At 40.6% G+C, this 10203-nt stretch overlaps 1 long non-coding RNA gene across 2 annotated transcripts in view; it reads left to right on the top strand.

Moving 5' to 3' along the window:
- Positions 1-922: 922 nt before the first annotated feature.
- The window catches only part of LOC137613790 (uncharacterized), a 32135-nt gene continuing 22854 nt past the window's right edge, over positions 923-10203 (top strand). The window contains exons 1-3 of one of the 2 annotated variants that reach the window (XR_011038992.1): positions 923-1016; positions 9472-9511; positions 9791-9822. This is a non-coding gene — a long non-coding RNA (uncharacterized lncRNA). Of the gene's footprint in view, positions 1017-8015; positions 8108-9471; positions 9512-9790; positions 9823-10203 lie in introns of those variants that run through there. The other variant, XR_011038993.1, reaches the window with a different exon arrangement.

The following is a 10203-nucleotide window of genomic DNA, read 5'->3' as shown; positions in this document are numbered from 1 at the left end:
GAATTTGGACATAAAATTGGCATATTTGGACCTCCTAATGTTAGTTCACCCCTCTTTCACTCGCAGGCCAGTACACAGCATTTTCCTCCTCACATTCACTTATCAATTCGCAGGAGAGGGCCACACTCATGCATGACAAATTTACTGTTAATGCAAAAGGCTTGTACCGCCCAATGCCGATGCCTTCGGAGAAATGATGCAACTGATTCCTTCTGAGGCAGAACAATCAAAATGTTCATCAGAGGAGAAGATGTGAAAGGGTGGAGATATGTTTTTGTTTGTGTATGTGTGTGTGTGTGTGTGTGTGTGTGTGTGTGTGTGTGTGTGTGTGTGTGTGTGTGTGTGTGTGTGTGTGTATGTGTGTGTGTGTGTGTGTGTGTGCATGTGTGTGTGTGTATGTGTGCGTGCACGCTCACGAGCACATGCGTTGCATGCACATGTGCGTGTGTGAATGTGAGTGCAGTACAAATGAAATGTTTTTAATTTGTAAAATACCTAATTAAATACTTTGAGACATTTGTTTTTTTTTATTAATTTCAAATGTCCAGAAAATTACATTTGACAGAAATAATAATCCACTCGGGCAGAATTCTACCAGATCAGCATTGAAAACAGAGACAATTAAGACTCACACTCTCACTTGACATCCTGTTCTCTCATGCTTTCACAGCGCTGACTGAAATATGACAAAAATTGAATAATAAAAAAAATAGCACTTCCTATGCAGTTTAAGCTATGGTTTAAAAAGCAGTGTGGCAAGCATAGCAATGAATACAAAAATGCGGTGTTAGTAAAGGTGCAACACTGTGAAGAAAGTTTTATTGGGACCTCTGTAAAGGAGGAAGTTTGCCCGCTTCTTAGAGGAAGTGAACCAATTATCCAGAAGTGTGACGTTGTCAGAAGTCTGTAGGTTTTGTCAAGTCTTCCGACACCCTGCCAGTGTTGTTCTCTGGGAAATGGAACTGTTGAGATTTTTTTCTAACCCAAAACGGGATGGAAAAAAAGAGACTGCATTTGTGAGTAGCCTAAGGGTCTGGGTTTAACTTCTCGTGGTCGATACATTTTTAATTATCTTTTTTTTTTTAATATGTGATAAACCTTCTGTGTTTGTTTAGGATCCTCCCACCTTTTTCAGAAATGTTACAGAGTCTTGAATTGAAATAACTGACATTAAAATGTGTAAACGTCCCTCATTAGAGACAAGATTCGAGTTGTCATTGCTATCACATGGAAATCAGAAAAATAAGATGATAAAACGTAGATTAGCATTTCAGAACTGTCTGCATCTAGTGCATCATTCTGCTTCAAAGAAGAAAAAGATAAATGATGATGCCATTAAAAGTGAACTAATTAAGGAATGCTTCTTTTAAAAACTCATTAACTGCACCCTCATTTACATAATGATGCATATTAATTAAGTTTTAATGAATCTGAGCTTCCATCAAGTCTCCTCTCCTTGGCAGTGGAGCCATCTCCACAAATGAATAAACACTTCTCTTAAGTATATTTCTCCCTGCAAATGGGAAATGGGTTTTAAACAATAGCAACAAACAAACAAACAAAAGCCTTCAATCTCTGCTCAGTAGAAATGCACGTAATTCAAGGTCAAACTTCAACAAAAAAATCTATGTAAAACTCCTATTGGTTAACACAGATATTTTTTAAATAGAACTATTAGGTATAATGCTTTCCAATGGAACACATTCATTGAAAGAAATATTTCAGCAAATATTTTTGAGGAAATAATTAATTCCACACTGTGTCTTTATACAGAGGAAGAATATAGTGACAGGCTATGGGTTGTTTCTAATGAGATGCATTTTAAATTAGAGCGCACCTCTCACATTGCCAGCTGGTGCTTGCTCAGGTGCTTCTGTGTTGTGAATGACGGAATGCTCACACACACACACACACACACACACACACACACACACACACACACACACACACACACACACACACACACACACACACACACACACACACACACACACACACACATGCACATATGCAAACACACATCATCCTCCACTGTCCCTGCAATAACATTTAAACCCTACAACAAAAGAGATTTCCTCGCAGTGGTGGCTGGCTGTGGGGTCTGAGTGACTGGTGTTAATCCTGGCTTTAACCACACTTTAATTATGTCATTCTTCTTAGTGAAATTAAAATCAGAACAGAACTGTAAGGCAAGCTTTTCTCACCAAAATGAGAAATGTGTTTTGAGCAGAGGAAAAAAAAAAGAAAAGAAAAGTTGTCAGCATGCTGTAAGTTTCAAATTTTACTTCAGTTTAATTTTGAGCAAAAGAAGAAAGTGAATTGTGCATTCATTTGGCAGGAATAAGATGGAAATGTGATGCTGTCCTCCAGGTGAGCACTGCTTCAATGATATGTGTGGGGGTTTTTTTGCTTTTACATCTCCTGTGTGGTGAGGAAGTGGGTGGTCGTTCTGAACACGGACAGGTAGATGAGCTTGGGTGAGGTTAAAGGTCATGATGATCAAATGATTGAATCTACAGAGGGGAAGTGTGAAGCCATGTAGGGAAAATGGGAGAAGCAGATGCCCCTCAATTAGGGGAAATGTGACGGACAAGATTTGATCAGCGAGGGGTACGGCTGCCTCCTGCAGCACGGCAGCTGTTGCGAGGGGGAATGCTGTTGGGGCTGGTGCCTGTGTGTGTGTGTGTGTGTGTGTGTGTGTGTGTGTCTGTGTGTGTGTGTGTGTGTGTGTGTGTGTGTGTGTGTGTGTGTGTGTGTGTGTGTGTCTTCACATCCCCACAGGGCACCGCCACACTTCACAGACATGCCAGGAATCGTCCGCAGGCCAATGCAGTGCCCTATGGAGAGATAGACTATTTACAGCACAATGCAATTCAACTCATTAAACTCTCAGATGAAGTTGTATTTGTCAGTGTTCGCTCTTAGTGGGAAGCTTTCACTCGTTTTCGTACAATTCCTACATCTGTTTTGTTATAAAAAGTTTGGGGAGGAAATATTTTCAGTGAGCATACACTTAGCTATCAGGCAAGAAGAAATAAGAATTAACCAGGGTCAATTTAAACTGTGAGAAGCATCCTTACAGTCTGTATTTTATCCTGTTTGGATCACAGCAGGATTTAAATTTAATTTAACGGCATTTTGTGACTCCGTCACCTTAAAAATGACTTTTATTTTGTCATCAGACCTCCTTGTGCCCAATTTTCAGATATTTTCATGGTGTGTGTGGGCTCACACATCAAAAATTTATCACGTCAAACAACCTCTTAGAGTGTATTATTCACACTAACACGCAAGTGTGTTTGAAGGTAATGTTTATCATACAAAAAAAAAATCTAAAAATACTGTGCCTACTCCTATCATTCTTACACATCTTTCCTGTGAGAGGCAGACTTTGATTACGACTGACCGAGACATTTACCTACAACCCTCTGCTGACGAACTCTTTGACACTATTTCTCAAAATGCAAACAACCCACACTATTTTTGTCCTCTTAGTTGAGAAAACAATGAGGTTTCAGTTAGCCACGGAACTTCTCCATCAATGTCTCACCGTTTTTCAGTCTAACTGCCTCTGTGTCAGCTCACGTGTCTGCCTGGTTGTCTCAGTGCTTCTATCAGGTCAGGTGTTCATGCTATCAAATCTTGTTCCAATGTTCTAGTCTTATACGTGTAATTAGCATGTGCTGTGGCACAAACTGGCATCATGTTTAACAACACTAAAAGACATCACTAAAACACAAGTAGATAATAATTTTTGAAAATATTCGCCAAAGTGAAAAATGGAAAAACACAAAAATTGTGCTGCTGTTTCAACAACCATTACTTTTTTTTTTTTCATAAAGAGAGAAATCGCTCAAGCAAAATATATATTAAGTTCACAATTCTTAGTAATCTGTTTCATTGAAGCCCAATAAAAACAGATTTGATGCATTTTTACAGGAAGTGAGGCGTCGACATGTGTTAAAACAAACGTTAGCATCAATATAAAAGGGTTTATTGTGAGGACGGATGTGGTTTCCCATAAATGAAAGATATCATCACATTCACACCTTTGGAAAGTAACTAAACGTCATATGCAGAAAAAACAAGTGACATCTGAAAGTGATTGAGAAAAAGAAAATTATGGCATATCTAATTACACTTATTTGATATACAAAGCTAATTAAATACCTACATGCAACAATGTCAAAAAAAGTACCACTATGTTTGTGCAAGTAAAAAAAAAAGAATCTCATTTTGATTCGACACCTATGCTACTGCTGATACCCTTTAGATGTTTTATGTTAAATTTATCATTTTATTGTTACAAGCAGCAGAATATAGCATGCATAAAAAAATATTGCCGCTGAGAAGAACTCCTCCCGTCCTTCCCCCAACACCCACATCACCACCACCTATTAAAACTTATCTTTCTTTAATCAATTGTTAAATGTCATAGACAATCATCATTTAACACTGTCTTCCTGTGTGATTCTTTTTAATCTGGCTGTAAATAGGGCAGCCCTGTCTATCACTTCAGTTTCTGCCATACACCAGAGACTTAAGGTGTTTCAACAATAGCTTGCGAAAAAAAACAAAGGAGCACTCTTTTTCCTCCCTCCTCATCTCAAATCCCCGCAGAGAACACCAAAGGTATGAAAAGTGAAGAAAGGAGGAAATAAATCCAGGCAATGATGAATAATTTCAATGTAGAAATGAAGCTGTTTCAGGAGTGAGTGAGATACCGCACAAGGAGCAGCCATGGGGAGCGTACAATTAGGTCACCCAAAATAAAACGCTATCCTCCAGAAAGTCTTTCTTGGAGTTGTCAAATTCAATATATTTCACTGCCAACAGAATTCTTGATTTGGCTCTGAAGTGAGAGGCCGAAAGAAAAGACAGTGAAGTCCTGTTTGAGGGAGACGGCTCAGGACCACGAACGTCTCATCATTTATGTAAAAACGGGACTTTTCATTTAAAACCCGGCGACTATCCTCTGAGGAGGGACAGCAGCCGGAACCATGTTGTCTGGCATGCGTTAAGGAGCGTGACGTGTTTCTGCAACGATACCTGGTGTTCTCTAAGTTCAAGAAAGCGTGCAGAGACACCCGTGACTGTTTATTAGATTTAATGACACTCAAAAAGAGCCCTCACCACAGAGGGAGGATGTGACCGCTCGTGACGGCTCGCGCTGTGGAAACAAAACTTTGGGACGGTGGAAAGTTAACAAAGCGTCAGAGCAATGACAAAAGTCAACAAATAGACGCAGCCAGCATCCCTCTCCCTCTCTGTCTGTCTCTCTCACTCTCTCTCCCTCTTGCCACAGCGCCCAACAGGAAGGCGAGGCTCCGCCGCAGAGCGTGGTACGGCTCATCTCCAGGTGACACATATGTCACACCACCTAAAACCCTGTGGCACAATTATACCTCTGTCTCTCTGTAGGGAGAGGGGTGGGTAGTGGGGGGAGGAGATGGTTGGTACAGAGCGGGAGTGAGTGAGTGAGAGGAGAAGTGGAGGGTGTGTGAGGTTGGTGCTGGTGGATTCTTTACTCCTGGCTTATTCAAAGAGACAGCCCAAGGGATGCCTCTCGCTCTTCTAACAAAGCACTTCTTTTTTTTTTTTTTTTTGTGCCTTTTTTGTTTTTTTCTTGAGTATTGCTGGGTGCGCTCCAGTCAAATCCTTTGGGCCTCAGTCTTCCCCCACAACCATTTGAGGATGCCTCAGAAACTTTTTCTCTGAGACATTGGGCCTGTTTCAGTGCTGATGTTTCAAATGAATAATGCACTGCTGCTGCGGCCATGCAGAGGGTTACTTGGGGAGCGAGGATAGATGGCTGTTTAATGTCACACTTACAGCTGAGGGAGTGTCACTTCATTTGTTGTACCAAGCTGCACAGCGTGACAGTCGATTTTGTTTAGAGGTAATTTTGTAAAATTCTTGATGATCTTTTCTTTTCCCAACCCTTAGAAAAAAAATGCTAAAGAACCCATAATGTGAAAATAAAATACTGCATTTGTGCTCACAAACACACCATTTATATTAGCTTCTTCTGACATGTGATGACTTGAGAGTGCCTAATATGGGCCCACGGCTTTAACAATGCATGAGTGAGGGAAAGAGAGAGGGGACGTGTTCGTACTCCAACTAGGTCAAACTGTCTAAGGAACAAAACAGAACAGACCTCAAGTTTGCGGAAATCATTACAGGAAAACAAACTTGTCACTCGCTTGACACCCTTGACTGTTTTGCTTTCCGAAGCAGAGAGATAATAATAATAAAAAAAAAAATCTCCATTGCAAATTAGCCTCTATGGCTGTGAAGTTTTCCCGCGTTTGAAATGCATATCAAAAAGCCAGCCAAAGCCACAACTTACCTTGTCGTTGACATCGGGGGACAGGAGAAGAAAAAGCACTTTTCTCTTCGAGAGCTGGTTTCGATTGTATACACAAGCCCCACAAAGGAAGATAAACCAGAGGCATACATTCATAAAATATACATTTGCTCCTTTGTCTTTCGTTAAGATCTTCAACAAATAGTGCTGATGCAAGAAGGACAAAAAGAGAGAAGGTTACGGGGTGTTTGAAAAATGGAATTGCAGCAGCATGACTTAACCCCTATCTAACTGTTCTATCTTTATAAATTACAGTTAATCATGAAAAGAGATTCATTTATTTTTAAAACAACTTTAAGGGCATTCTCCACACTATTTTTACATCTTCTTAGGCTATAATGCAGATGGTTTTTGTCTCTACCCCTGCTAATTCACCTAAAATGCCGCCTTTCATCAAGGTTTCCCACCGCAGCAACTCACGTGCAACACTCAGCTTGTCCTTAAGTTTTTGAGTGTGTTGATTGTGAGATATCACCTACTTTCTGGTAGTTTATTAACACCTGTCACCTGGATTTATTTCTCCTTTTACACACTCGCTACCCAGCAAACCATGTAGGGCACCTGTTCTTAACCTTGTCCATCCATGTCTGTTTCTATGGCCATGTTATGTATGTGTCTATGTGGGTGTACGAGAGAGTTTGCACGTGTGTGTGTGTGTATGATTGGCGTTACAGGAGAGAGAGGCAGGAGTGACAGCGCGCCCCTTTCCAAGGTCACGTCCAAGGAGAGTCGAGCCAATTACTATGCAGATCAGAGCTGATGGCGTTTAAGGGGATTGCTCCGATGCAATCACATTAGCTGGCCAGAGAGGAATCTCAAGACTGACCCCAATCACAGGGGCTACAGTGCCAGGGTCAGACAGAATGGAGGACTGCCGCCCATGTTTTCTTTTCACAAAACACTTTTTCCTTATCTGGAGCTGGCACGTGATTATCAAGGCAAACAACCCTCCTCCTCCTTCTATAGGCATGCACCTGCATGTATATTTTACAATAATGCATATGGCTTGAACACATACAGTATATAGTAGTAGAATGTTTTGTAAAACAATGCTTTTGGCAGGTAGACTGAGACACATGATCCAGAGATGCTCAAAACTGACCACAGTTATCCACAAACATATATTCACACTTTTCTCGCCATCCATTCTCCCCGATCCTCCCTTGCGCTCCCACTCGTCTTTCAGGTGAATGCCTGGCTGTGATTCGCTGCGGTCTTGGAGGGCAGATTGCAATTTACTCTCTCCCTGTGGGTGAGGTGTGTGTGTCCAGGTTGTAAATATGCCTCCTCTATCTCTTTTTTTTTTCTTTTCTCCCTCTGCTGCACCCTTTCCCTGCTGCCCGTACGGCCAGTAATGAGACTGAGTTTGATCAGGTCGCCTCGGTGTTCTAGGAAAGATCTCACTTGAGCCACTGGCCCGTAATGGAATCTGCATCTAATGCATACATAAATCACACCTCTTTCAGGACATTTTCATATGCATAATGTCTTTCAACCCCCTCCTCCTGCTTCTTCCCATTGCTCTTTCTCTTTCCACCCAATGAGCTTTGTATGGAGAGATGGGGGAGAGAGGTGATGATGAAGAGGGAATAGCGAAATGCAGAAGAGAGGAAGGTGATGAGTCCCTCTCTTTTTCTACCTAGAAAGAGGCCTTCCTGTAATTCTGTCCTTTCCATTGTGCTGACGATGCCAGCTGAGGGGTGAGATGATGCTGAAGTTGGGAACGATCTTCTTCAGGTGGCTGCTTGACATCTGTTCTCACTGTCTATATTCTGTCTTAAATGTGTGTGAGTGTGTGTGAAAGATAGAGTGAGAGAAAGGAAGACACAAATCATCCAGAATAAAAGGAGTAAATAATAACGGCCATAACGAGTGGAGAATTTATCCGATCTGGATGCCGGTCGGACTTTGGGCAGACTTAGGGATGGACGGTCGCTACGGCCTCTTCCTCCCTCTCCCCTCGTCTACCTCTCTCTTCCACTCTCCTCTGAGGCTTTGTTATGTTAATGCAGACGGATGTGGCAGATTCACAGTGATTTTTCATCTGCCGGTGACGAGAGATAAAAGGCGAGTGACGAGGTGTCGCGATCATCCTCACTGTTCGCCTCTCAGTCACTAACAAGCTTCTGCATTGTACCACCGCCATTTTCCATGCGCTCCATTTGCATGTGCATGCCTCTACTCCATCCTCCCTCCTAAAAGTTTATACCTTCTCGTTAGGGCCACGTAGGTGTGAGATTAAAAATGTTGGGTGCACTTCCATTTTCATAAGTGTACTGACTGCATGTGTGAGCGGTTGCTTTTTGCTTGTGTGTCTACATGTGCAGGGCACACGTGCATCTGTGCGTGCGGCAAAGGAGATATTAGCATACAGCATCTATGCAAGTGAATGTTATTTATTTATTTGAGTGCCTCTTAAGTACATGGCACTTTTTCCCCGTAGGTGCTCTGCATCTCTTTAGATGATACAAGCTGCCATATCAGCACAGGCTAACCCATTCTTAATCACATTTGCATTTTTATTTTGAGATATTCCTCAAACGTTTGCATTATTGAGGATTTATGATGAGCTCCTCGCCTTATCCTCCATCAACTTCACTCATAAAGAAGGATCTCCATAACTCATAGGAGAGTGGAATATGCTGTCCCCCTGAAGTAATTAGATAGCAGAATTGTGATGTGGAAAGTTAGAATAAATCACTTTGTTTATGGGTGTCGAGGCCTTGAGAACAGGGGTGTCAAAAGGAAGCCCTCATCATATCATGCCAAAAAGGGGGGAAAAAATCCCACTGTGGTTTTTGCTACAGCACTGTGGAAGTGAACAGTTTGATTTTGATGTTTAAACACTATCTCATGTGGAAGATAATTTTGGTTTGATACAGCTTGATCTAATTTTTGTAGTTACTTCTATTTATTTTAAAGACATTGTAAGTGATTGCAAATGTGTGTGGGAGTATCACTAACATGATCCAAAGGGTAACATCACATCCTTATTTATGCAGCTTTAATGGGAGGTAAAACTGAAATCAATCACATGTATGGATTTGTAAATATGAAATATTTAAGTTGAGTCTGGATTTTTTTATTTTTTTTATTTGTAGGGATGGAACTAATGCTCAGGAAACTTGAAGAAGAACAACGGTAAACTTAATTTTATTCAACAATAATGATTTCAATTACAATTTAGGCAAACATAAATGTTAATTGTGTCTCATTCTTTTATTTTATCGCTCGGTACTTAAAGTTATTGTTCAACATATGAATTATTTTGTTTTCTTCTAAAAATACCTTTTTTTTATTTTGTTTTTTTAATTTTTATTTTGAAGTTCAACTGAAAGGTACGCCAATAAACCACCTCAATGAGTAAATAAACAAAACGATAGGAGTATTGAGTTCATCTGGGTCTTCTTCTCCCTGCAGATTCACTTTTAACCCCTTGGCTGCCGGTTCAGGTAAGTAAGTCACCAACAGAAACCCGGTTCATTTATTCACTAGAGCCACGCATTAGAAGATTGGTCACAGTTACTCCTGAGATTTAGCTTAACTTCATGGAATTCATTCAATTAGACACACATATTTCTGAAAACCTTATTGCTGTTATGACATTGATTTTGTACTGAGATACAATTTTAAATAAAATATTTGTCTTTGTTTACTGAAGCCACAAGTATAAAAGACGATTATTTTTTCAGGAAGTAGAAAAGCTTAAAGTTAGATCGACTGTGTTACAGATTTTGATCGGATTTTCTGTCTTTAAAAGTTGGGTTTTAAAGTGCAATAATGCCAGTCTCTGACTATATGGGATTTCTCCTTTAAATCTGGATTACATTGTG

This window comes from Antennarius striatus, chromosome 19 (genome assembly GCF_040054535.1).
Source record: "Antennarius striatus isolate MH-2024 chromosome 19, ASM4005453v1, whole genome shotgun sequence".
Lineage (NCBI taxonomy): Eukaryota > Metazoa > Chordata > Actinopteri > Lophiiformes > Antennariidae > Antennarius > Antennarius striatus.
The sequence above is the reverse complement of the archived record's forward strand: the minus strand, read 5'-3'. Positions and strand labels throughout refer to the sequence as shown.